Below are 24,627 nucleotides of genomic sequence, written 5' to 3' on the forward strand. Positions count from 1 at the left end.
CCCATCTGTCCCCAGGTTTTGGAATGAAGGACATTAATGACTTGGTTTCCTGAGGCCATGTGAGAGCTAAGCAGGTTCCAAGACACCCCGCCTCAAGAATGACACAGTTTGATGATGCAGAAGGGCAGAGAGAAAGGGTAGAGAGAAAAAGCGGAGAGCCACAGCTGCCCATGGCCTAGAACAGGGAAAAGGAGGGGCAGACCTTGGAGTGGTTGCATATTTATGCAGTAACAACAACACTTGAGAAATTATTCGTTGCAGGCAGCATATAGACGCACAGTTCAGAAGCAGGATGCACTAAATCACTCTCAGAGACACCAGTGTCAGAAGCTGGGTGCTGCAAGTAGAGGATGCAAGTGCTGCAGAACAAGTAGCAGCCCCTTACAAGCAGGAGCCCTCTCCATGGCAGCTCAGTGCCGAGACCTCCAGGCGGTACCAGGAGAATCGGGAATGACTGGTCTAAACTACATTGTGGAGAGGTCCAAGCTTTGTAAATGTTTCCTTATACTGTTTCAATCAGTCTTCAGCAGAATCCCAGCACTGGGATAAAACGTTCCAATGCACTGGCAAAGAGAGAAGGCACACAGTGGTAGGAACCAAGTCTCTATGTTGAAAAGTCTGAGGATCATCGCTGTCAAACTAAGGAAAAAGTGGCTCTGCACAAGAGGAAATCCTATTGAAGCTGTGCTCCCTAGGCTATCCATGATCTCCACTTCTCCCTTTTGCTCTCACTAAGCAAGGTGCAGGAAAACCTTTCAGGCAGCTTCAGAAACTGTCCACCACTCCTCAGCAAAAGACTTAGCCACAGGACTGACTCATGAAAAATTCCCTTAATTTTAACCAGAGCTCTGGTACCTGCTTAAGGCTGATCATCATGCTTCTAGGTTTTGCTACGTGTTTACTTCAACAGGCACCGAAAGCTGGGAAGACTGCTGCCAACTAGTGCTCTGGTGTAGGTGAGCAGTCAGAGGTTCTGTGAGATAACCAGCATGCCAAAAGAGGTGAAAGGTGATAGGGTGGATACAGCCACCTACGATTCATCACACCCAAACTTCATTAACTAAAATAAAGATGTGCAATAGCCTCAGCACAACTTCAAGTCAGCTAGAGGAGGGCTTGAAGTAAGTAGAGGACAGCAAGATCTCTGATGCAATTTTATTAAAGATAGTGACTCCAGGCTGGGCTTTCAGTCAAAATCAGTGTATTCAGGTGCTGCTATGGCTGTAATTTCACATGTCATCTGAGCCATCCCTTCCCCACCAAGAGGGGAGGGATATGCACTGCTGTCCAATAGCACATCCTGCCCCCCATGCCTGCCCCTTCTTGCCCGACTTAAACTACTCCACATCAAGGCTCTCACATCCTGCCCACATATTTCCACAGCCAGCCAGCCCACCACCCCTCTTCTAGCACCCCACCTCACAAAACACAACTGACCAAAAAGCCACATTTTTATTTTATAACCATTTTGGTTCCCTGAAACATGCTTACTGTGCCACGATGAAGGCACCTGTGCCACTGCAAAGAGGGGAGCAGGAACACATGGCCATGATTAAAAGGATATCTCCAGCTTAGAGCCATGTTTCCATCACTCGGCAGTGAAGCACAACAAAGAAATGGGGCCAGCTTACAACTAAGTGGGTGAAGGCTGTGCAGTTTATATACTGTAACACACAGTTTATCTACTGGACCAGTACCTTGGTCTCATTCACAGCCACCCTGGTGATGCATCTGTGTGACAGGGAGGATGCTAAAAGCTGGAAATGCCAAAGACTTGTTCTTGCCCTTACAAAACCCAAGCTGTATACAAGCATGAAAACACCACACACGATATTCCCCTTTCAAGAAACACACACAAAAAAAGGAATTAACTTTCGGGTTTGCTGTGAAAGGTGCAACAGCCTTCAAAACAGCAGCCCTTTTGACATTAAACAATACTTGGTATGGTGAGATGGGACAGAAGGGAAGAGAAAATGAAGACAAAACCTTTCACATTTTTGTCATATTTTTAAGGTGCGATGTAAGTGTACATCCTCAATAAAAGTCTGTGCATCTCTTCGTAACGTAAATGTCAGCCTGGTACTGGATTGGAACCTCGGGATTACTGCACTGGCAGAATTAACATATTAGACATAAAACCCATAACATTTCATTATCCATTGTAAACGTCATGTGCTTTCACTCTAGGGAAACTGGAAATATCACCCGATTTCACTATCATTTTCAGTTAACTGACTGTTCTGCCACATATTACCATACTGGGGAATTCAGTTTGATGATATATCAGTCTTCTAGTTTCATTTCTTCTTTCTCTACAATGCAGACTTTTTTTTTAATCAATTGATTTATTCTGGTTTTGTCTCTGTGAAGGTAACACACAACAAAACCACACAGTTGAAAAAAACTTAGCCTGCAACAAACATAACTGATCATATTTGTCACACTGAACACATATCAGAAAAAAACTATCTTGATGTCTGAAATAAGGGTAGAAGGCAACATGGAGGTAAGAAAACCTCAGACTTCAGCTCATTTATAAGCACACTAAGGTCTCCGGTCAACAGCGAGGCATAAAAGAACAGAATCTGTTCCCTTCTGCAGTTTAAACTCCCTGTGCTTTTCCTTCCCACTATTAGGCTGGCTGCAAATTCAAAGATTTGCATAAACCACAGATTTTGTCTGTCTCTCTGAAAGGTCAAAAATTAGAAGCAGCACCAACAAACACACATGACAAATAGGCCAGCTGGCAGCAATTTGGAGTGACCACATGGAGGAAGTGTGGAGAAGAATGAGGGCAGGAGAGAAGCCCTTAAAAGCCTGGGTCATGCATACACTGCAAGTTAAAGGATGCCTTAGGGGAATTGTTTTATTTAATCAGTTTTGTGTCTTTGCAAAGATTAGTGACCAACTATCCAGATTTAGTGCTGTCATGTTTCTATAAACATTTCCGATTATACTTTCTTTGATAAAACATGCAGCTGCTGACATGATTTTTCATACAAACGTTTCACTATGTATTACACTGAGCATTTCAAAAAATGCCTTAACATTTTTATTTCCAAGAGACCACTCATTCTCCTCTGCAGGCTATGTAGCGTTGCCCCACAACAGAGAAATGAAAGGACAAGTAAGCAGAGCAGAAGGAGGGTAGGCAGGAGCTGCAAACAGATACAACAGTAGAAATCTTTACCAAAACCACTCCGGTCATTACTCACATGAGGGTGTTACAGAAGTACATAGGAAGGTAGAGAAACATTTGTTGTCCCACGTAGCTTCTGGAATGGAAGAGAAAGATTAACAGGTCAACTTCAAACATCAAGCCAGATGCACACAGCTGGTGTTAATCTGCATGACCCTCATTACCTGCAAAAGATCTCTGCAAAACTATGGCAGCCAAAGAGCTGGCCACATTTTTATTACTAACATCACCTCGACCTATTAATGCCGGGGGGGAAATAATTCAAATCCAAATTGCTTCTCACTGTTTGTTGTTCTTTATATTTTTTCCAGAGCCACAAAACCCAATTAAGCAGTTTCCTTTTGGTTTGCAGTCAGTCAGCTCCAGGCACTCAGGGCTGCAGTATCTAGGGCTGCCAGTCCTGCAGGGAACATTTTGTTGTTTAAAAGCAACTCTTTCCCTCTTTTCACTGGCCTTGGGTTTAGCTAATTGTACCATTTCTATTGATCTTGAATTTTATAGAAAGCTTGGCTCCTGATTGCATGCTGTCAGCAAAATTACACCAAATTTGGTTTAACCTGGCTCTCACGAAACAACAGTAGACAGGAAGCACTGACATAGGTTTAAAGTAGTAAAACTGAACGGATTTAAAAAGTAAATCTCTAGAACGTCTGTCCAACTAAAGTAGTAAAAGGTCACTTATCCCCAGCGTATATCATCACTGCACGCTGTTCAGAGATTGGAAATGTGGGTTGATTGACGACTCTCTGAGCACCATCCAACTGAGATTTTCTATGGCCCTTCTTCCTGACCAACTGTCTTCACATCACCTCAAAACACTGGTCGTGGGAGGGAAGGTTTGCTGATGGCTCGTTATTTAAAATGGTTGTTTTCCCACAACAAGAAAGTGGGAAGAGGAGAGCTTCCCATTGCCATTCCACCCTCCCCAACACACTGAGCCCTTTAAAAACCCTCACAGGCTCCAAGTGCTGTAGATGATGTAACATCATCAGACATCTGCCAAATAAATAAGCAAGCTCCAACGTGCCTCCCTCCAAACCTGCAAAGCGATTTCCATCCCAGTACTGGAACTCTTATCAGGGTTTAATACTCTATTCAATATATCCCCTTCCACAAAGAAAATCTGTGCCTGCTGCTACAGGAACACACTTAATCCCTGGTAAGCAGATGTCAGCTTCCGAAGCTGAGAAAATGACTTTGTTCTTTAGGATCAGGAAATTTAGAATGCAAGAAGTTGAAACACCCTGATGAATCTGGTAACTTAAACCCTGAGAGGAAGCACCTGCTTTCTGAATAGACACCCAATTAAACGCCCGTCACTGTTTCATGCATCCATAATTCAACGTGAACAATCTTTTGCTAGTTGACAATGTATCAGCTACAGTCAAAAAGCAACACGGATGAATAAGAGAAGAGGGAGCTGCTGACAGCAAAAAGCCCAAATCCTGCAGCATTGCCCCACACAACAGCTCCAAGATGAAAATTTCCTTAAGCCAAGGTTGCTTTGCAAGGATTCACCAAACACCACACAAGCTCCACCAGCCACCCTGGAGGGATGCCAGGTCACCCCAGCAGTAGATCTGGAGCCCAGATCCACATTTCAGATGTACAGATAGACCTCCCCTCTCCCAGCAACGCACTCACAGAAATAAATGCATTTCCCTTCACTATATTAGTTAAAGTTAGGCTGCAATATGCTGCAGGTAAAATAAGGCATCTTCCCATTTATTCACATCAGCAGTGGCAGGGATGGGAAGGGAAAAACCAAAACAAAAAAACAAGAAGTGGATTTTGCACCCAAAAGTAAATAAAAATAAAAGCCAAGAAGCCATGGAATGGTCAGCCTGCTTGCAGGATTAGCAACCACCACAACAAAAAGCAAGAAATGGTAGCAATCCCCTTAGCTGAACTAGAAATAAAGCAGGCAGGGTTCCCAGTGTAGCCTGCTTGTCCCCAAGCTGCCCACGGGGAAAGGCAGTGAGCCTGGAGCAGAGAGGCTGGAGCAGGACCCTTCCCTCATCAGGCATTAGGCAGCAGCTTCAAATATTCAACCCAGATCCATCGGCTAAGAGATGCTCCTGCCAGTCACTGGGCCAAGACAAAGTCATTCAGTCAACTACCAAAACGCCTCATTTACCTTGTGTGAGTTGTCACTTTCTCTCAGCACAGCCAGGTTTTCAAGAAAGAAAAACTTCCCTGCAAACAGGCAGAAACTCAGCTAAAACCAGGGTACTCACACACACCTTGTGGAGCAATGAGAGCTTGGCAGGAGAGAGACTGTGTCTATAGGGTGTTCAGGCAGGACCAGCAGTAGATCAGCAACCTTTCTGGGAAATTTTATTTGCGTTCTCACGTATGCACAAAGGATATCAGCTTGGATGTCTTAGAACACGCTGGCGTGAATCCCAATGACAGGCAGAACTGTCGCTCCGCTATGATTAAAATCTGCTTCGATACCCAGGGCTGGGCCAGGTACTTCCCCCATTTCCCACTGCTTCCAGAGGGGTGTGGAAAGCCCTGAGGAGAGGCTGCACTGGCCTCGATCCAGCGCTCAGGTTGGCAGCAGCTTTGGAGAGTTTCATTCGCCACCTGCTCAGTGCAGACCAGCTCCTCGGGCACGCTCACACCAAACACTGGCAGCCCACGGGGAGTACCTGGGCAAAATCCTTCTTCCAGCCCACTAAATCCTTACCTTTGTATTTTGACTACCTGGACTCTTCTCAATTGGATCTCCAGCCTTCTCAGGGATCCATTTTGTCTTGTCTGCAAAGGCCTTCTCTTCTCTTCTCTTCTCTTCTCTTCTCTTCTCTTCTCTTCTCTTCTCTTCTCTTCTCTTCTCTTCTCTTCTCTTCTCTTCTCTTCTCTTCTCTTCTCTTCTCTTCTCTTCTCTTCTCTTCTCTTCTCTTCTCTTCTCTTCTCTTCTCTTCTCTTCTCTTCTCTTCTCTTCTCTTCTCTTCTCTTCTCTTCTCTTCTCTTCTCTTCTCTTCTCTTCTCTTCTCTTCTCTTCTCTTCTCTTTCGCTGCTCTAGGAGCTCATAGTGAAACCCAAGCATCCCCAACAACTACTGTAAATCCTCAGCCCTTTTGCCTGATTTAAGAACGGCTGCCACAGTACGGTATCACCATACTGTACTTGAAAACAAATACCTCCAATTCAACAATCCTGCTACATACACTCCTAGCTTTTGTACAGGAGAGATTTAGCTCTTAGCTCTCCATTGCTTTATCTCTTTCAGTGTTTGCCAGTGCAGAAATTATCTCAGGCTACAGACAGGTCACATCCAAATGCTTCTCCTATCTTGCTGCAAATCTGGAAAGAAAAAAGCCAACCGTCACGTAGCTCGCACTACTCTGTCAAGCTTCCCAGCTCAGCTTTTAATAGCCACCTCTCTGAAGTGTAGTGGAAAGAGCCAGTTATGCCATCTCCCTAGTGCCCTGTCTCTAAGCGATGCTATCAAAAAGACAACTTGTGCAATCAAAGGGTCTGCTCAGTCTCCTCCTGCGGGGCACAGGGCAAAGGGAACCTGTGTCACATTCATAAGGATCAGAGTCACTTTCAGCCTGACGGCAGTACGACTTTAACAAGCTAAAGGGCAAAAAGTCCATCTAGAGCAGAGCAGTCAGAAGGGGAGCTCCCAAGAGCAGAGATGGGAAAAGAACAAAATGAGAGGAAAAAAAGAAACAATGACACATGCACAGACGGAAAAAACACCTTCCATATTTCAGTGACTTACCCTAAAACTTGGGAGTAGGATGGTAGTGTAAAACCGCACCAGCACAACACGCTGCTGGCAGGAGGAAATCATCCCATTCTGTTCTTTTCTGGCTCTAATCCCCCCAGCCTGCATGAACGTTCCTACCTTGTGAGCACTACCAGCTGCCCATGGCCTTTCCCAGCCCCAGCACTATTCATGCCAACTCACTGCTTTTTGTCAGCAAACTGAGCCACCACCAAGCTGCCTCCATGTCTCAGCAACACACCCACCTCTTGCGTTAAAAAAAAATTTACGTTTCATTTATTCCAAAACACTTTTCTTGCAGGCCTGTCCTCCATGATATAAGTATACATTCTTGAATCATCATCTCCTACACCTAATACTGAAACCCTATTTTAAGGCTGTTTCGCCATTCACCTGCCAAGGATATCCTCTCTTTTTCCATTTGGTATCCCCTTTGGTGCTCTTGCCCAAGACCTGTCTCTTACCTCATCCCATTTTTAACTCATATCATAACTCCAACACATTCTTGACAACTCATAGCTTAGTCACTATTAGCAAATCTAAACCCCAGCCACGCAGCATTTCCCATCAAGACAGCTCTATCTCCATGAGAACATCAGCCTGGCTTTCTAAATACGCAGCTCTCAGCAGGTCTGATGCTGCAACCCAGGGACAGCCCACAGAGCAGACAGTGCTCTCGAGAAACTTGCCCTTCATGTACAACTATTAACGTAACAGTGGCACTTAGAGATGCTTTTGACTCAACTTGCAGCAGCTCCACCTAAGGAGCACTAACTAGAACGTACCCTAAGAGGAAAGATTAAGACAAATGGGATCCACAAGGTGGCTTTGTCTGCACTGATCACCCCATTAACTAAATATTGACAGTAATAATAAAACGGAAGGGCAAGAGATGCTGCTCACAGAACACTCTCGCTATTAGTTCAAACTAAGACCATGAAAGGGACAGCGTGACAGAGCTGCACATTCCCACTGGCTCCTGCATGCCACTCAAGGACCCACGTGTCAGTCAAATTAAGCTGCCCAAAACCGCATCTGATGAAACCAGGTCATTTCTCAGCCACGTGGCCTGGGAGTGCTGGGACTGACACAAGCAAGGCAGTAGGAACATGGGGCTCAGAAACAGAAGGGGTGGGATAATACCGTCCCATTTAACAGCAATTCAGTCCTGGAGCATTAAAAAGCATTAAAAAAAATAAAACCAAACACAAATCACCCAAATGCTCAAGAAATGTTATTTTTTTTTTTTCTGAAAAGCAAGCCAAGGGCAACAGGGAGCGGGCTGTAGTTGGCCCCAGCCATGCTCCCACAACACCACCAACACTGCTCAAACAGTTTCTTCTGTGTTTTTCCCAACCAGCCTCTAAGACAAATTGCTGGTTTGGCTTCAGCACCTGTGGGGAACATCCCATCTTGCCTGCGAGCAAAGCATCCCACCCTGCAAAGAGCTATGTTCATAAATTAAGCCAGAGCTTCACTAATGACATTGTCCTATGAAAATTTAGAAGGGGAAAAATAAAGGGTTACAAGGTGCCTAGGAATAATCCTAGCCTATTCTGCTGAGCTTTATCTTCTCTCCACCCTTGCAGCATCATAAACTCCTTTAACCGTGCTGTCACACTCTCCCTTTGCAGCCAGACCCCAAGGCGTGCCTTTTGTAGCCCCTCACCCTTGACCCACCACTTCCAACATCCGTTTCTCATCGTCTTCCTCTCCCTCTCCTATCTGGCACATTCCCACTAGCCCACAAACCCAGCCTTTGTTTTTTCTTCCAAGCAGCACTGATCCTCGTGCCCTCTCCCCACCCCTGCTCCCCTCAGTCACACGGGGCAGTTAACTGCACTGTGGTATTCAAAAATTATGAAGTTTAGAAACATAAAAGTCTCGGGGAGGGGATGTGGAGGGGGAGAAACCCAGCCGTTGGGTGTATGCTGAGTGGTTGTACTTAAAACACAGCTTACACCTGAATCCAGACACCAGTGACTGCGGATACAGTCCTTTTCCCCTTGTCTGGCTGCCGGCCACGTGCCACTGTTATGTCCACGTTCCCCATTCGACACCTCTCCAAGGCATCACCTCTTTGTCATCCGCTTCACCCATCAGCCAGCTTCACCCCACGCTGCCTGCCGCCCTTGAGGCTCCCACCAACCACCACTCTTCCCGATGTCATTCCTCCAGCAGCCACACGCCTGCATAGCCCCAGCTCCAAGAGGACCTCCAGGCAGTTCTGCAGCCAACACAACAGCAGCAGCAGCTATAAACCCTTTTGCCAGATCCCTGCCTTATTACCACACTGAAACGGTGTCTCCTCCGGCCAGCACCGGTGTTACCGCAGGCACGCCGCGCATGCCAAGCTAAGCACGTGTTTCCAGTGCAGAAGTAACACCCGGGGACAGAGCAGACTGTCATCAAATAAGGTCAGAAGAAAGAAGCTGAACATCTTAAGACATACACTGCCACTTGAACTGAAGCGTCGTCAGGCCTCAGGAAGAAAGTCCGTGACATGCCATGATTGTTGTCATGCAGAAGACCAGACTGGATTGGGATCTTCACCTTCCATTTCAGTTCTGCAAGTGATTCTCCAGAGCAAGAGCAGCCCATGCAGAAATGCCTGTCAGCTCAAAAAGCTCATCTGTGCTCACAGCACCATGAACTCACTTTCACAGGTACCTCTGGCTGACCCCCTCTCAAAGGAGATTGCCAAGGATCGCCAAAGAGCTACAGGTGCAGGTGACCACCACCACTGTTCTGTCCTCAAGTTTCTGTGAATGCAGGTATCAAAGAGGGCAACCTCCTCTATGCTTGCATTTCCAGCTTTGCCTTCAAATAAGCTTCTCTGATATTACTGCTTCTCTTTCATTACTGCTCTTTTTGCCTCCTGGTCCTGTCCATGGCTCTGGACTTCTATTACACTGTTTGCTACCTTGCCAACACTACCTTGTCTGTGCCTATCCAGCCTTTCTCTTCCTTCAAGCTACCTCTCTGCATCAGTTTCTCCAAAATCACCTTCTTCCAGTTCATCTGATTGCTTTCTTCCTGCTAGGGCTGCGAGATCTGAATTTAGTCTGAAAGGGATGTGCTCAGTCCTGTGCAGTGTGGCAAATAAATCCTCTCGAAAGTTGTGCAACAGCGTCAAACAAGGCAGCAATATGCATGATGTTCCTCCATTAGATCAGTGTTTATACACATACACACACACGAAAAAATGCTTGTAAATGCTTTCTGAGAGAGAGGAGGGACCAGAGGGCTCTTCTAACCTACACAATTCTACAGTTCTGTCATCTTTTTGCAAGCAAAATAATAAAGACTACAAGTGGAAACAGAACTGCTCACTTGACAGCAAACAGCAGAGGTCTTCTCCCAGCTCTACTGCAGCATCACAGCATGACCTTTGCTATGACATTTCAATTCTCAAAAAAAACCCCAAAATTACAATTCCTTTCCATTACAGCCAATATAACATCAAAGGTCTTCATTTGCAACGCACCTAGTAACCTACCAATGAAACCTGTAGACAAATGTGACTAAGCTTAAGACTGAGGAATGTCACAGAATCACTAGGTTAGAAAAGACCTCCAGGATCATCGAGTCCAACCATTCCTATCAACCACTAAACCATGTCCCTGAGCACCTTATCCACCCGTCTTTTAAATACCTCCAGGGATGGTGACTCCACCACTTCCCTGGGCAGCCTCTGCCATTACAATATAAATTTACTACTATTATTCTATCACCTGGAAAATAAAATTGTAAGTACAAACCAACAGTAAAAGACCTTACATCTCAGAAAATATTTCATACTTTCCCCTTCATTCAGTCCTCACTGATAGGTAAGAAAAGTTTACTGGAGACAGACACATGGGCTGGAAGCTCAGCCCTTCAGCTTCATCACGGCACAGAGCCACAGAATCAGGATCAGCTGCAGCTACCAGGTCCACCAGCATCACAGCAGTACCTAGTACCACAGCTGCCTCTTCGGCACCAGGAAGACAGAGGTGTCATTACCAAACAGAGCTGGCAAACTAAATTCAGGAACCTCTCTTGGCACTAGCTGAAACTGCGTAAGGACAAGGAGCTCTGAAGTTCTCTTTCCTGGTAGAGTATTGGAGTCCGTGTCCAGTTTTAGGCCCAAAGATGGTTGTGCTTTCCACCCACATTTTCCAAAGGGGCAATTTCACCCCTAGAAAGTGGGGAGCTCTTCAGTTAGCACCAGAAAGAGGAAGATGATGTTTGGTTTGATAATGCAACCGTCAGTGGGATTTCGAAATGTCACTCCCACACCTAGCAGATGCAGTTGGCTCATTCCTCATTTTAGAAAAATGTACTGAAGTTCCTTTTGTAACTGTTGAAAAATGTTTCACAAGGCTGGAGATTTATTTGGAAGAAAAAACAACCCAACCTCTAATTCTCTTTCATTTGAAAGGCATTTTAATTAATTCTTCAGAACATATTTAAACTGTTCTGTCTTTTTTAAAGACACTTTGCAGTCACAAGCCATCTCCTTAAGTAAAACCCACATGGCACAGAACTGAACTAAAAATGCCCAAAATTAACACAAAAGAGCAAGCTGCTGTTTCAAGAAGGTGGATCCTCCACCTGTCATCATTGTTGGCCCTGACTTTCCCAAAACATACATCTGTGAATAACTCTGGAAGGACGACCAAGAAAAATGTTTGTATAACGGAGCTTGAAAATGTAACTTGTTTTTAAACAAGCATGTAAGACAAATCACAACTGGAACAACCATATAACAAACAAATGAGAGAAGATACCAAAAACCTGTGGGAGAAAGACGACATGAGTTCAAATCAGTTTTGGTATCTTATCTTACAAGTGAGCTCACCTAAAATTTGAGTACCAAGACTAATCTATTACATGTGCTGGATTTTTTGTTCAATCCATATAGAAATTGCCCCTTAAACACCACAAATCCATGTGCACTCTTCGCATCTTCTTTATCCCTTCAGACTTCTTCCTTCTCCTCTTTGGACTAATGCACCTGGAAGAAACCACCCTACAGAACAGCCTCAAATCTACTTTGTCTTGAATCCAGAATATATGAAAATGTGTACGTGGAAAGAAAATTTATTCCCAAATAAACATTTCAGTCAGAAATATATCTTTGATTTGTATCTGGTGGCAACTAAATCTCCTCTCCCTGCAAGTCCTGACATTGAACTTCATAGAAATTGGATGAGGCTGATGGGAAAACTGCCGTGACATTTTCTAAGGGCCCAGATGTATATGTCCATATGCTGGTCCTTAACTAAACCAGCCAAATGTATTGAATTTCTCTCTTAAGACTGGAACAATCTTATTTACCCTCTGTTGTATCATGCAAATTTTAAAAGTAGACTCAATTGAGTTTGCTATTTGTCCTAAAACTAAGACAATGATCGCTTTATCATCAGCACTAAATTTAGCTTGTTCTTAAAACTCATCCTAGTTCTCTAAGTTGCTCTTCTGTTTTCACAGGGGAGTTGGGTTGAATTTTCTTCTTTGAGCAAACTAGCTATATACAGATATGCCAGCCCGTGAAACAGTAGCCAACATTTGGTAGAGAAAGGAAGACAAACATACCCTGTACCAAATTCTGTGCAGTTGTTATCCTCTATTACACAAACACTTGGCAGGTTTCCACTGTAAAATTTATGCACTAAAATTGGCTCTCACAATTGCAATCAATTGCAACAATCAAGTGTAAGTAATTAAAAAAAAATAGGATAGGCATGGAAAATAACATTACAGCACTGCAGTGGTTCCTCTATTTATTTGTAATTATGTCTAATACAGTCTTTCTATCTCCCATTCTTAAGGCTGCAAGCGCACAACACACAAGCAGAGTAATTTCTCAACAAGAAGTTTCCTTCTGCAGTACCCCAGAACACTTCCTTGTCATTTCACTTTTGGCACTCTTCCCATCTTGGGGAAGGAGGCTGGGAAGGGACCCTACAAATTCTCCAGTGCCATAGATGCCCGTTTCCATCTCCTTATACCCCAGCTTTATCCAGCACCTCTCAGGCTTTTCAGGAGAAAGACCTGGGGGTGTTGGTTGACAGCCATGAGCCAGCAGTGTGCCCAGGTGGCCAAGAAGGCCAATGGCATCTTGGCTTGTATCAGAAACGGCGTGACCAGCAGGTCCAGGGAGGTTATTCTCCCTCTGTACTCGGCACTGGTGAGTCCGCTCCTTGAATCCTGTGTTCAGTTCTGGGCCCCTCACCACAAGAAGGATGTTGAGGCTCTGGAACGAGTCCAGAGAAGAGCAACGAGGCTGGTGAAGGGGCTGGAGAACAGGCCTTATGAGGAACGGCTGAGAGAGCTGGGGTTGTTTAGCCTGGAGAAGAGGAGGCTGAGGGGTGACCTCATTGCTCTCTACAACTACCTGAAAGGAGGTTGTGGAGAGGAGGGAGCTGGCCTCTTCTCCCAAGTGACGGGGGACAGGACAAGAGGGAATGGCCTCAAGCTCCACCAGGGGAGGTTTAGGCTGGACATTAGGAAAAAAAATTTCACAGAAAGGGTCATTGGACACTGGAACAGGCTGCCCAGGGAGGTGGTTGATTCACCTTCCCTGGAGGTGTTTAAGGCACGGGTAGACGAGGTGCTAAGGGGAATAACAGGAATGGTTGGACTTGATGATCCAATGGGTCTCTTCCAACCTGGTTATTCTATGATTCTATGATCTATGATATACACATACATTCAAAGAATCATAGAATGGTTTGGGTTGGAAGGGACTTTAAAGATCATCCAGTTCCAACTCCCTGCCATGGGCAGGGACACCTCCCACCAGACCAGGCTGCCCAAAGCCCCATCCAACCTGGCCTTGGACACCTCCAGGAATGGGGCAGCCACAGCTTCCCTGGGCAACCTGTGCCAGTGCCTCACCAGCCTCGTGGTGAAGAAATTCCTCCTTCTGTCTATTCTAAATCTGCCCCTCTCCAGTTTATACCCATTGCCCCTCATCCTATTGTTACAAGCCTTTGTGAACAGACCCTCCCCAGCTTTCCTGCAGCCCCTTCAGGTACTAGAACCCTCTTCAGGTACATTCACCCTCTTTTCCTTGCCTCCATTTCTGCAGACAAGCAGTCTGGGCACTGCTGCCCTCTCTGCCCTTTCTCACCCAGGACCTATCCGCATAGTGCTAAGGGAGAAGACGTTGCAGCTTCACAGGACTCCCCTAGGGACAATCCAGTCCTGTCTCTGTAGATTGTTCCCAGGGTTGAATTCTATCTCAAGCGCTGGCTGTTGAGTTGCAGAGCACAGAGTCTTTCCAGGAAAGGCAGGGAGGGACAGGTCGCCAGAGCAATCCTAGGGCTGCCTGTCACCATAACAACTTGTAGAGCAGGAAAGTGCACATCATCACTTTGAAAACATGAGCATTAATATCTTGCTACAAGTGTGTGGAAGGGTTAAGGGTTAAAAGCCATCCAAACAACAGTGAAGCCTCAGGAATACTCCTCAAAAAGATTTTCATGACTGTGATTGACTTTATGACAACTACACAGTGACTTGGCAGATAGACTTTTTTTCTTAATCATCCTCTTTGACGCAGATGGTACATACTGCGTATGGTGTGGTGCCAGAGAAGAACTCAAAGTTACAGGCAGCTTAGTGCAGACTTTTCCCCCTTGAAACAACCACTCATGAAACTAGTAATAAGTGTTATATTGTTTGGAACGAAAAGCAGATATTGTATATAAACTTTTGGAAACTAAACACATATGGCAAGAATACAGAACACTCTAGAAAATGCCAATCATGAAAAAAAAAACCTTTCTGTGTAATTCAGCCTAAATATTATATCTGATTGTCTCTTCTCTCCCACGTGCATACAAGCAAATCAATTCCCAGCACCTCACTTTACTCTGAGCAGTCCTCCACCTTCTATACTAGGAGTCTTATGTAACTTCTGCCCCGCAAGGACCTATATCTTGCATGTCATCACACATCCAAACAGCATTATGAGCCACTGTTTTAATTCACTTCTGGGTTTTGGTCTGTTTTATTTTTTAACCAGTCACAGCTGTATTACAGGAATACAGATCAATAAATAAGCACATGGTATTAAAGGAACACTTGAATTTTAGAGTGGAGTAAGAAAAGCTTGCATGGTACAGCTTGATCAAATCAGAATCAAAGCCCTCCGGTACTGCACATTTGTCTCCCTCCCTCAGTTCCTAACAACAGATGCTCTTCCGACCCAGACCTATCACACTGAAGAAAAATGAGCATAAACTCATCATTCTTTGTATCATCTAAAAGCTACTTACAGTGGTAAACGTAAAAGCTAATCCCTTTTGGACACAACAGAGAGCCCACCAACACAACTTTAAGAATTTTCCATGCACGTCACCTGGCTTTGGTCCAAACCCATAATGTCATTTCTCATAGACATTCTTTTGCACCATGAAATCCATGTTCTCAATTCATATCAGACCCAGCCAAACAGGCCTCCCAGCAAAGCATCCAGCTGACTCTTCAGCAAAGCCTACTATAAAAAAAAGCATATGGTGTGATCAAAAATGGGTTTAGAAGCTGATATCTAGCACATCTTGCCTTTATTTTATATTTTCATTGAACACACCTGTTGTTCTCATTCAAGATGAGGGCCAAAGCACTTTAAACAGCCAAATTACTTTGTGGGCTATTTTCTTTAGTGCACAAGCAAGCCCAAGCAATAGAAACCAACTCTCCAAAATGCCACTGATCCCCAGAGACAGTGCAGGGCAAAACTGATCAGTACACTCTGTGACTGCATGAAAAGCTTCACACTTGGAATTTCAGCACAGCGTATTTTGCGATTGCTTCCCCCGCCCCCTCTGAAATGCACATTGCAATGGGTTCTACCATCAAACTCAAATCAATTCAGCTTCTTTAGTTCACAGACAGAGACATACCTGCAGGTTCAAGGTGCAACGCCCCTCCACCTCTCCTGGCAAACCAGCCAGCATCAAAAGGACGTGACTGTCAAAAGCAATACAGGAAAAAAAAAAAAGCTACAACCAAAATTTTTAATAAAAAAGTCTTCCAGTTGAAGGATAAAATTCTGTTTGCAAAGGAGAAGCGAAATCCCAGGAGACCCATCCATGCTGTGGCCATTCACCTGAGCAGATCAGACATGTCTTGGGAAGAAGAAAGGAAACTGAACCCAGGCTCCCACTTCCCAGTCAAGTCCCCTGATCACTGCCAAGGCAATGCTCACTATTCAAACTCAGAGTGGCTTCTTTACTCCCTTCTCTGATTCAAATTCAATTTTAAACCCCAAAATAATGAGAACATTTCTGAAATCTTCAAGTTTTATAGGACAGCATTCACATTTTCTATGCAACTGCAATTAAAAGTTATGCATAAAACACAGGAGGGTGTCAAGTAATTTAAAATTCCTCATTTTGTGTCTGCATTAAGAGGAAAAAAAAGGTTTTAAAAATATATGAGCTGTAAGGGATAGTCTTAAATATAGCAAAAAAGGAGATGGCTTGAGGGAAGGATTTGGAGGAGAACTGAAGCTGATAATCAGCAAAGGGGAATATAACAACATGCCAGACTGTAGAACGCCCTCCAAAAGCAATAATCATTTCAAAACATATTGCCACAGCAGAAGATGATCAGCAGCTGAACCCATCTCTGGAAGTTCTTGGGCTCCTGCAGTGCTATGGAAATGGCAATGATATCCCAAATACTGGCATTTTCTTAGATTGGAAGGACAGGGAAAAGAAAATGCTGCGCTCCAAAAGAGGCTTAAAAAAATCCTGTGTTGACTAGCACAAAAAACAAACAGTAGCAGAGACTAATATATCCACATTCCCAGAAGGGAAAGATCTTGTTAAGTGGCCATCTCATTCCTCAGCCAAGCTGGTCCAGGTAGCAGAGGCAAAAAGTCCAAGAGCAGCCACTTAAATAGATAACTTCAAACTTGGCATGACCAACCCAGGCACTACAAGTCTTTCAAGATAGGTGCTCACTGAGCAGATGACTGTTCAGATAACAAGCTGTAAACAAAATCATACACATGGATACACAGAAGAAATACTTTGGCTTCAAAGGCATTTTCTTCAGCATGTAAACATTGCAGGAATTTCTCTCGTGTCTCAAATAGCATTACCCTGTGCACAAAGTCAAGACCACTCAACAGCACAGTTTATTTTTGCCCAACCATTGGAAACAAAACGACAGCCGTTAACTGCTCAGAGACAGCAGTACAGCATCCTGAGGTTCAGAGATGCTCTGCAATGATTGGGATAAGCTATTTTTGGAAATCTATCTGGTTGCTAGGGCAAATTCTTGTAATGATACACACCATCCACCAAGCAGAATCTGGTTTGCAAGTCAAAAGAGGAAGAAAAATTAAGATGAGAGATGACTAACTGAGGTAACATGAGAAACCAAATGAAATGCCATGCTATACAGAAACACGGTTAGGGCTCCCATCAAGACTCAGCTGAACTCCTACATGAAACATGCCTGGTTGTTTTGAGCCAACGGAGCCTAGATCACAGGCTTGAAAGAAATTTCAAAAGGTTATACAAGGCATTCTGCTGCCCCCAGGGCAGGATTAACTAATTCTAAACAGTACCTTATGCAGGGCATGCTACTACTGAATCGTAAGTATTTGTTTGTACAACTTTCTCCTATCGGCATTATTTGTCTTTTACACAAGGGAGTAAATGAGGCAGGCAGAAATAAAGCACTTTGCCCTCAATTGCACACTAATCCTCCTGCAAAATTAGGCAGTCATTCCAGATGCTCAAAACCCCATAAAATAACTGATGGATTTGGGTTTTTAGGAGCTGTACTCAGGATATCTTCTCATTTTCAAAATTACTGGAGACCCGGTTCACATCAACCTGTTACATACATGGATAGTCTTATGTATTTTATAAAAGACCATGACAGGTTTTCTATCCAAATTCTAAGCTTTCAGCTCAAGAAATGTCTTTTGAAAGTTAACAGGGCAAAGATGGTAAGGAGAGAACAAAGGAAGGAGGGAAGCAGGTTATAAACTATTTTCCATTTTCTCCATGAAGAGTGAAGAATGAAACTTGCATGCTAATGTTCAAAAACACCACATTTGGATGATGCAAACTGGAAAAGGTTGTGTAATTTATACTTTACTGCCATACCTTCCAGTCAGTTTTGTGCCGAACTCATCTGAGATTATAAGAAAGCATTCAGATCAAGCTTAGGAAACTGCCATACTCTTCTTCGTAGCTGAGCACTTTGCATGCCAGAAGAAATCCTGTGTAATTAAAATAAGATCTCCCTTACAACTGAGAGCAGAGAATATTTAATTAGGCTTTAAACTGTTGAAGAGAGGCTTATATAATAATCTCACTTAGGCTTCACAGTCAAATGAAAAGCGCCTACCAAGACTTAGTCAAACTTAAGGGTCCCTCACTGGTAACTTCCAGCACAGCCTGGCATTATAACCAAATTAACATACTCTTTTCCTCCATTTTAACTTTGGGAATAAAAAGGTTCAAATTTAGGAGAGACATAAATGCTGCAAAGACCACAAACTCAATGGAATTCCTAAAAGCACCAGACTTACATATTACAGCACTAATTTTTAGGAGCCATGCTAGCAGCAGAATGATCACCAAAACTGAACCCAAAACCTCAGCCACGGATGATGGACAAACATCTAGCAGGGCAGACACCTCTACCACAGCCTTGGGCACATTTCATAGGCCTCTGGTCAGCAGGGGCTGCAGCTCTTCACTGGAACAACCACGAACCAGGCAATGCACAAGATACCAATTTTTTCTTCTGTGCCAACATACAGCATCCCCAGCCCCCTACTTTTACAATGTTTTTAGATGAAGGTCTACCTAACTTATGTACTTTTGGGCTGAAGATTCCTCACATACATGTGTGCGACACAGTAATCCCTGCAAAGATCGTTCCTGCCCATAAGGTGGCACAGCCATAGCAGAAGGTATAGATGCTGGACTCCCAGGGAAAGGCCAGCACACCAAACCAGGCAGCAAGCCCTCCCCATTTCTACTGAACATGCAGAGCTCCAATGCTGCCCAGAACCGAAGCAGCAGCCCTCCTTTTGCCCCTCCACTCAAGAAACAAATCTGCTCTTACTTGACGGAGCATTTGGGCAAGTAAAGATAAGGACCAAGCTGAAATAATCAGAGAAAATGCAGCTGCCTTGGAACTTTTATCAACTGTAGCATCAAACACAAGGTTTTGTGCTCTTCCAGCTGCTTCCCAAACATATCTCCAAATAGGATTGTTTTATGAGTGGCATTTTCCTAGCCAGTCACAAAAATCTGGCAATTCTCCATATACACAGTGCATTCTGCTGTATGGGCTCCAGCCAAGTCGCCTGCACCACCTGGATACAAAGCTCAAGAATAAGGGGCTCCTGAGTTTCTGCAGTGATCCAAAGATGCTACTCAGGCCCTGTAGGGACCAGACTGTGCACAGTACACATGTGCAGCAATTTAAGACACGGTCTTGTCCACTTTAGGTACTATTAAAGAGGCTAATGCTTCTGAATAACTCAGTTTTGAAAGACAGGGCTTAAATACCATTGAAACCTAAGATCATAAAGAGAAAAGCATGTGCACATGCTCCTAAGAAACCAAACAGCTTTTCAAAACAGAATTTCTCCAACATACTCCTAAAGCAAGCTTTTTTACCTAGTCCGTCGCCAACTGAAGCGCAGGAAAAAGACTTCAACAAATTTGTCAATACTTCCCTTCTACACAGGTAAAAACATTTTCACAAAGTAATTGAGTTAACTTCCTAATCTGGTAAGATGCCATTATGCATAATATAATTTACAATATATACGCACATGCGATATTTCTTTATGAACATATACATGTACCACAACATAGAGCTTCTTACAACAACTTCAGGAGAGTTTGGTCTGGAGAGTTTGATGACCTACCTCAGGGAAGTACTACAGAGAATGCTAAAGGGGAAGATATTCTCTGATCCAGGTGAAACTCATTGCAGTCAGGAGACCCATCCTATTGACAAAGATCAGACAGGGAATGAGAAGATCCAGCTTTTATGTCCTGCAGTATCATTTCCTTAAGGGCAGCCCCACTATGCCTCCCAAAGCCTCTGCTGCTCCTTCAGGTGTCATCCTTGCTGGTAGGATGGCAGCTTCTTTGTGGAAAGGGCTCAACTTTGCTACGGGTGTGAGCACTCACCTGCATTAGGGTCCTCATCTCCCTTCAAAGGGCCCCACAGGCAGATAAGCTGGCTTCTCTTCTCTGCTGCCCGCTGAACAGAATGTGGGTTAATAAATATTGGGAGGGAATCTGTCTGTAGCCTCAGTAGACTGCATAAATGGTTAAAATTTTCCTAGACCAGCAGGGAGCTCGAGGGGGGGACACAAAATGCACAGCTGCACAAATTTAAGATTAGGAAAGGAGGATGGAAGCTACCAGGAGGTCTGAAATATTTTCTGTGAGATACGTACACAGGCTCAGCCAGTCTCCTGACAAGTCCTCTGATTTTAAAAGGCGCTTTAATCTGCCTTAGATCTATATAAACAAAGATCATAGAAACAATTGTATATAGCAGCCTGGGAAAGAGGAATCCTGGTATCATCTTTCACTTTGTAGCTTCACATTGGAGAGGAGGGAGGAGAAGGAAAGGGGGAAGTAAAGTAACCACGCTCACCATCACGGCTCGACGTGAAGAGGCCTGTCTCTTCTGCTACTTCGGGTCATCAGGATAATTAAATCCTTTATAACAGGCACTGATCCGCATCAGACAGTGTGTATAACCGCAAGCCAACTTCCATAAGTTGCACAAAAGAGCTGCTGCATAGCGCAAAACAGCCTCTGTGCCTTGCTTGGCACTTTCAGGACAGACTGACACCACTACTTCGGCAGCACCACACCTCACCGATTGCCCAGGCTGACAGGCAGCCCACATCGACTACGGCGCACTGCACAGGGACGTCTGGTGCCATTTGGGAAGTAAGGCAGTACCCCAGTGTCTGAGGTACAGCCTGCCTTGTACCACCTGGGGGACCCCGGCGTTCGACCACAGCTCGGACGCTGCACGTATTTCTGGAGGAATTGTGGAGCTGATGGAAGGGTCATTCTGAGTCACTGCACTTGTTTCCACCCCTCCTCCCCCAGCTACAGAGTTTCTAAATTAATCTGGGTCTTTAGGCTTGTTGGCTTTTATTGCCATTTCTTAAAAAAAAAGCCCAGCTTTCATGCTACAAACTACAGGGCTGAAATCCCCAGACAACTTTAAGTGCTTTTTACAATTCGCCTTTGCCCTTTATCCATCCAAGTGGACTCCCTTAAGTGTCTCCTAAAAACCTAAGATAGGAAATGCGCTTAGTTTCTTCCTCATTTTCCCCTCCCTGCAATGTTTTAATCAAAACGCACCAGCCAGCTACATCCAGCAGACGAAGTGGATGGGAGCAGCACCACTTCATCCAGATTGCGTAAGTACCATCAGCAGGGTGCAGCCTGAACCAACAACCCCCCACCCCGTTCCCCAAATCCTGACCTCTGCTACTCGGGGGTTTCTGACTTGCAGGTGTCAAAGGGCAAGAAATCCCGCTTCTGTGCAACAACACATTGTTAAAGGGAAAATTCCTTGGGTTTTGGTTTTGGGTTTTTTTTCCTAAATCCTTGACAAGGAGATCTGTGTGTGTATGGCCCACAGCAAAAATAACCTTACATGTACTGAAATCAAACAAGAATTTACTGACCAGCTCTCATGCACTGCAGGGACCAAGCCAAAGCCTAGAAACAATATAACACCTTTTCTATTTAATTTTTTGTTAAGTACGGGGGGGGGGAAGTTACTAAAAACATGTTTAACTAATAACTGGAAACTTTCTGTTAAACTAATCAGAGCGCTATACTTGGGTAGGAGTGTGCTACAGCTTCCCAGGACGCAGTAACCATCCAAACATAACCCACCATCGGCTCCTGGCAGGATCAGCTGCTCGGCTGCAACAGCGTGCATCTGTTAGTGCTGGCAATTTACAACTGGAAAGTATTAGGAAGGGTTGATTAATTGCTACAATATGAAATTTCCATGCTTTCATTTTACATTAGCAGCTTTGCAGTTAGCAAACACCCAAGGGAAAACCAGAAAGGGAGGAGGAGGAAGGGAAAGAGCAGAAGAGAAAGCAGCCCCTCTCAGACGTGTCCAGGGCCAGGAGCAACCTCGGAGGATGCTCCCTTTCAGCAGCGCTTCAGCTTTCATCAGGAACAAACAAGGCCTCTACACTTCCAAGCTGCGCCAAAAGTGCCACGGGTGGGAGCTGACACAACATTCTCCAGACAGCCCCAGCGCTCCTCTCCACCACAGGGGAAGGCTGGCAGGGCAGGCATCCCAGAGGCACACAGCGCTGTGGACAGACCACAACGGCTTCAAGATGGATGGAGACAACATCATCCATCCTTCTTCCCCACTTCCTTCCTTTTCTTCCCCCCACAAAAAGCAGGGGTGAGGGCTTACGCCCCGGCACCATGCACAGGGACCAGCTGCCTTAAAGTGAGGACAACCAAGAGCCACCTTCGCCTCCCCAGAACACAGAAGTGGGCACAAGCACATGGATCTGAATGGGCACTGAGGCCAGGGACAGCCACAGGAAAATCCCAAATACTTTGTCAGAGGTCAAGCTCACCACTGCCCCAAGGCACAAGGACACATTGCACGGACACTGCTGTCACAGGCTGCCTGCCGAGATGCTCAGGGTCCAACTTGTTAGCATAGGGGCAATTTCTCATTCTGCCAAAGTGAGAAGTAGGAAACCCCACTATGTCTTGCTCCTCGGATGGAGCTAAGGAAGACAACAGCTTTGTTGTCACCTCCCTTGCATTCCTTTCTCTCCCCTCCACACGCAGGCGGTAGGCTTATTTGAAACGTTCTTTGCGACACCAACTCAGACAAACAAAAGAACAAAAACTCTCACCCCCTCCCTCTGGAGGAGAGAAGAAAATTGAGAGTTCAGTCTGCCACTCTGCTGCTAGCTGGCGCTGCCACTGCCACTGCCACGTGTGTCACCAAGCGCCGGGTAATTTCACATGCCATATGTGCAGCAATCAGAAAGCAGCGAGAGCACTGGGCTGGCGCAGCCGCTGCCTGCAAATCAGCAGTGCTACTGGGAGGGAGAAGCAGCAAAACAATGTCCACAAGCAACCTGCCACATACCGTCTTTCCAAGGTGACATAATGCCCCTAGACATGCTCCCAGTCCAATGTGAATGGTGTGTGGACATAGGACACACTTCAGCATCACCCGGCTGCACATGCAGCACCACTGGCAGCAATAAACTTAAAACAAGGCACCAACCCCTGCCACCATGCGACCCACAGGCAGGAATTTGAGGGGCCAGCATGTCATGCAGCGACGGGCAGGGTCAGGGCTGCAGATCAAAGGGCACTGCACACATGGCTGAGCCCAGCAGCTCTGCCCCATCCCCCCAGACAACAGTCATACTCCTGGGATCTCTGTCCAAGACTGCGAAACCACCAGCACATTTCCAGGATTGTCACTGACAGGACCCACACCAGGCAGGAGAGCAGGGTGCAGGCAGAACAGCCCTCAGCAGGGACTGGTGATGCACACACTGAGTGCAAGAGATGAGCATCCTCTTGTCTGGGAGGAGAACCCCCACCCCCTGCAAGAAGCTCCACTGGTGGTAATGCAGCGTTGCTAAGCTTCAAGCATCAAACCCCAAAGGTTTAATTCACATCTGAGGATTCCCAGGGCTTTTATTTGTTCATTTGTTTTTAACAGCTGCTGGGTCCATGTGACAAATTTTAAGCGTGGAATACTCAACTCCTCATAATTAAAGAGGCACAGAAACAGGGAAGACGCACATGATGGCACAACAGATACACACACTTACACTGCAAAAACCTAAGAGGTAGAACAGCCAAAAATTCTTGTCTCAAAAGTAATAAACCTTTATTTTTTCTCTTTCTTGAAAACACCTCAGTCATTGAAGAAAGGAAAAGAAAAGAAAAAAAAAAGAATGAAGTTTTAAAAACACGGTCTGGCACATCACTTATACTCACCTTGGGAAGGTCTCTTATTTTTCAAAGGTCTATCAGCTTCTATGTGAATACAGCAGCTCTGGAAAGAGAGATTTTGACAGTTCTATCTGCAGAGAGACAACTTGAAAGCAGCAGGGCTGTTTTCCTCTGTGTAGTCCCGTTAAGAGATTTTGGCCTTCACGGTTCCTGCAGTTGGCTTCTCCTTAGCAGAAGGGTCCGTAGAGGTCTTCTCTCTGGGAAGCTGGGCTTCAGCAGTCAGGGGTACAGGGCTTATGCACCAAATGGCTGTGCCCTGGGTCGAGCTTCCCCGTCAGGTACCAGCACGGTCCCCTGTGCAAAAAGCAAACACAGAGTTGACAAGTGCAGCCTTCAGCTGCGATACGGCATTTCATCTGTATTTTATGTAACCATTTATGACTCTTATTCAATTATGAAGGAGAGCTTACCATGGAAACTGCAAGGAGGTATTTTGTTTAGGATACAGAACACACTTTTTAAGTAAGAGCTGTTCATCTCTAATATGCAAACATCTGAACTGCATTGAAGGTTTTACATTTAGATGCCTTTCCCAGAAGATGGCACATCCTGCTTGGACACCTATGCCCTGCACGGCACACTTTAAAACAAAGATTTGTAAAATTTTTCCTCCCGAAAGCTAAAAAGCAAGGTGAAACAAAGCAATGGAC

General features: G+C 45.0%; 1 protein-coding gene across 5 annotated transcripts in view; it reads right to left on the reverse strand.

Moving 5' to 3' along the window:
* The window catches only part of TIAM1 (TIAM Rac1 associated GEF 1), a 156,571-nt gene extending 132,293 nt beyond the window's left edge, over window positions 1-24,278 (reverse strand). For 3 of the 5 annotated variants that reach the window (XM_069871003.1, XM_069870987.1, XM_069870996.1), the window contains exons 1-2: window positions 23,963-24,278; window positions 3,216-3,275 (exon numbers count right to left, since the gene is read on the reverse strand). The gene's annotated coding sequence lies outside the window, so the exon portion shown is untranslated. The remainder of the gene's footprint in view (window positions 1-3,215; window positions 3,276-23,962) is intronic. The other 2 variants (XM_069870960.1, XM_069870978.1) reach the window with 2 other exon arrangements.
* Window positions 24,279-24,627: the final 349 nt, after the last annotated feature.

This window comes from Phaenicophaeus curvirostris, chromosome 1 (assembly GCF_032191515.1).
Source record: "Phaenicophaeus curvirostris isolate KB17595 chromosome 1, BPBGC_Pcur_1.0, whole genome shotgun sequence".
Classification (NCBI taxonomy): Eukaryota; Metazoa; Chordata; class Aves; order Cuculiformes; family Cuculidae; genus Phaenicophaeus; species Phaenicophaeus curvirostris.